At 37.5% G+C, this 3,943-nt stretch overlaps 1 long non-coding RNA gene across 1 annotated transcript in view; it reads right to left on the reverse strand.

Moving 5' to 3' along the window:
• LOC116696152 (uncharacterized) overlaps positions 1-1,027 on the reverse strand; it is a 17,710-nt gene extending 16,683 nt beyond the window's left edge. The window contains exon 1 of the long non-coding RNA XR_004333638.1: positions 1,015-1,027. This is a non-coding gene — a long non-coding RNA (uncharacterized LOC116696152). The remainder of the gene's footprint in view (positions 1-1,014) is intronic.
• Between the last annotated feature and the right edge of the window lie 2,916 nt (positions 1,028-3,943).

The following is a 3,943-nucleotide window of genomic DNA, read 5'->3' on the forward strand; positions in this document are numbered from 1 at the left end:
GCACTAGTCTGGCTTTATTCATCATAGTAGCTGCTTGTGTACATGATTTAGTATGACAGGTGTTATACTAACTATATGGCAGGAATACGCTTCAGCTGTATTTAAATAAATCTGGCTAATGCCCCATGAAATAGTTCAGCCGTTTGCATCTTTTAAGACCCCACTAAAAGCCATTTCTTTGAGACTTCTTTTTAATCGCCCATGCTTAAATGTTAATTGCACATACCTCTCCCAAACACTTTCTTTTTTTCCTTTGTCAAGGGCTTTTTGTTAGAGAAATATGTTACTAATGGCTTATAAATTAATAATAAGCCTAACTGAATTAGACTTTCATGCAAGGTGATTGTAAAGAGCTTGAAAGCCCCAACATTTTATTCAGATTTCAGAATTTTCTGGACGAGTGGGTTTCTTTTTTCCTGTGGCCTATAATGCATCCTTTGTCATCATCTCTCAGCAGTGATTTAGGCTGTGGGATGTTCTTGGTGTAATTTACTTACCCAAGCAGAGCCATTAATTTTCTATTATTGTGAAAAGATGATTCGTGTTTTGGAGGCTGTCTTGATTATTTATTTAGATACACAGCAGGGAAACATGAGGCAGTGGCTAATGGAATATAAAGTCACAGGCCTCATTCCCATCCTGACATTTAACTACAGAAGCGGCACATGTGTTAATGTGTCCTCCCCAAGCACCTTAATTCGACTTGAAATTCCTAATGGAACTTGCTATCTGTGCTGGGCCTTTGAGACAGTGAGGGAAAGAAGGGGGACACCAACTTAACACATAAATTCACTTGCTGTGCGTCTAGCGACTTAAATGCTCCACTGGTTGTATGTCTAGAGGGAAATGACAGCAGATAGTAGCGTTTCTACTTGCACTGTTGCTTCCCCGGTTGCATACAGTGACATGATCTTTGCATTTCTAAATCACAGCTATTCTTATTTGTAAGGGGCTTATTCATGTGAAAGCATCTTAGGAATTAACGGAAAAACAATTAATAAAATGTGTGGATACCACTTTCTAATAAGGCACTCTTCATACAGCTATATAACTTATGGCTTTATTTATGGCTAATAAAGTATACTAATGCTTTAAATATCAGGTGTAAGATTCTAATAAGAACTACTTTTGGGTAGCCAGGTTGTGAAGAATCTGTCTTGCTAGTGAGTCATTCATGGTCGGTAATTAATAATCACTGACACATTTCAAATTTTCAAATTAAGTGTATAGTTATCAATTTTAAGTATATATCTCGCCATTTTAGGACAGATGTGCTGCAGTTCCTAATGCATGTGTGTCTATCGAGGCAGATGTCCATCTACCTTATCTAGTTTAAATATTAAAATGCCTTAATATAATTTAAACAGGTAAGTCATATACAAAGTCAACGGTTGTACTGTTGTCATGAGGGGCAAATTATCTATACCAAAACGTTGTTTTTCCCCAGGCTGTAAAGATTTTTGTTTCTGCTGTGAAGTTTAGATTTTTTTTTATGGGGAATGACTCATCTCAAGCGGCCACTCGAGGAACTGCAGTTCAGCGCCAAGCAAACACTTCAATAAGAAACCTCATTTTCAGCATCTTGATTACTAACTTAAATAAAAAATACTTTACCGGACACAAGCTAGCATTAGCTTAATTCAGTATCAGGTCACTTCCGTTTATGTTGGTTTGAAAGAAAGATTAAAATCAGCTCTTTTGATTTTAAACTACATGTTTGTAACATAAAACTATTGTAAAACACCTTTTTCATATGTCCCCATGAGTCTTTATGGTCAAACGGGCAGATGTCCATCCCAAATTGGCGGAGGCACAGATGCATGTCCCAAAGGCGGTATCTATGATCAGCAACTCTAAAGCTCAATAATTACCCACACGACAGCTTGTTTGTTTATTCCATATAAAACGGAAGTGTAAAAACCACAGTATGAGTTTTTACCAGGCAAGACTGGCTGAGAGCTGTTTTAGTTTTTTTGCACAGACTAAACTAACAAGGTTATATCTGTTTATAGATTAGCGGTAGAGTGCGCCAAGCTAAAATAACCGTCCGCTGGCTGTAGCATCATATTAAACAGACATACGTGAGAGTAGTTTTAAACTTGTCATCTAACTTTCGTCAAGACAGGGTAAAAAGCCACTGACTCTGCAGATACACTTTTTAAGAAAGTAATTACTAAAGGATCACGAAAGTCTCACTTTTCAGCTAGCAAGTTTCCTGCTTATTCTTCACAACCTGGCAACCCAAAAGTTGTTGGTGCCATATTAGGACAATTTGGTCAAAAATTGTAAGACATAAATTAGTTAGAAAAATCAATATGTCCATCATGTATAAATGTCCACAAATCCACATAGAAATCGTAACGTGTCGAAATTTGTTTTGTATCAAAGTAATCCAGTGATAGTTGTCTGTGCATCCCTAGACAGTATAAGAAATGGACAATGTGATGCTGCTGTTTTCAACGGAGACCAGTGAAGGCTCTAAGAAGCACTTCTCACAGCCTCCAGCTGAGCTCGAAGACGTAGTTGTGACGTGGGCAACGTGTCTGAAAGTTGTAAGTCTTCTGGTAGCTGTGTCAAGACAAATCTCAATCATTCCCAATCAGTAGAGATGGAGAGTGTAGGTATATATGTTAGGAGATAACATAGGCACAGACTAATTACTGCTAACTAAAATGCTAGTTAGTAGCTAGGAGTAATTAAACCTAAACAACTAATGTAAATCAAAAATGCCTGTGAGCTTATCCTGTAGTCTACTTTTGGTAATTCCTCTACTATGCCACAGTAAGTTGAATGGCCATGACACAACCGTTAGCTTATTTCTACAAAAACGTCTGCTACGGAGCCATAACGTGAGCTACAAGGTAATGGAGCCTTTTATACATTGTTGTGTTTCTTCAGAAATAAACAATGGACAAAAAGAGTCTTTAAACACTTCAGATGGAAAGTTATTCACTCTCAAAGTGACATCAAAAAGTAATGTCAGTCAATGGGATGCAAACAGCGGGTGAGTGCTAGGTAGCATCAAAATGGCGCCATGGGAGCTACGCTTCATGGAGGCAGGCTTACTCCCTTATGTGCATCCGTGGTTATAGTGCTAATATGAACTGTTGAAAGTTATTTTATCATTCAGAAAAAAATGTCCTATAACACGCAAAGTACAACACACATGCCCTGCTAAGACATGCAGTAAGAGTAAGTCTGCCCCTTCTTAGTCAGTTCTATTACTAATACTGATCGGCTGTTTAGGTCTTATTCGACTAACATTTCTTTAGTTGATTAGTCATTTGAATGCTTTTTTTTTAATGCTGAATGATTTATTTTCAAGAAAACTATGAGCACATCTCTGCTAAACGCTAGATTTAAAGTGGTGCTTTTGTATGATTCTTTGTGGAGAAACTCAGTTTTACAGATTGTCGATAAAATCAATTAATCAATAAGTTGACAAAAACATGTTTCAGTCGACTAAGAATTTCTTTAATCGAGGGCAGCCATGGCTAAAGCCTGTAAATAAAGGTATTGAGTGTTGAAAAGGTCAATGGCTTCGAACATATCTATAAGGCAGAAGTAAACAATTCATTAATCATTAATATAATTATTAAATACAGCGGATAAACTCTTTATAAAGTGTACCTTATAAGACACTGCCACTGCCAACATTTGCTCTGGAGTTCTGAAGGGTAAAAAGTTGTGCAAAATGCAGTCACACTTAAATGAAACTATGCTGAGTGGACAAAAATGTTAGCGTGATGCGTTGGCTGTGAATCAGAGACTTGACACTCAGTCGTTATTACAATTAATGACAACGTCTCATCTGACTGACTAACATGTAATGAAGTGGTATGACTCTTGCCTTTTTGGCTTTCCTCCAGTGGAGTGGCCTGGGTCAGTCAGGCTTGTTCACTTTACTGCAAAGGACATCTAGTGGTTACACACACAACTGACT

This window comes from Etheostoma spectabile, chromosome 9 (assembly GCF_008692095.1).
Source record: "Etheostoma spectabile isolate EspeVRDwgs_2016 chromosome 9, UIUC_Espe_1.0, whole genome shotgun sequence".
NCBI classification, from domain to species: Eukaryota; Metazoa; Chordata; class Actinopteri; order Perciformes; family Percidae; genus Etheostoma; species Etheostoma spectabile.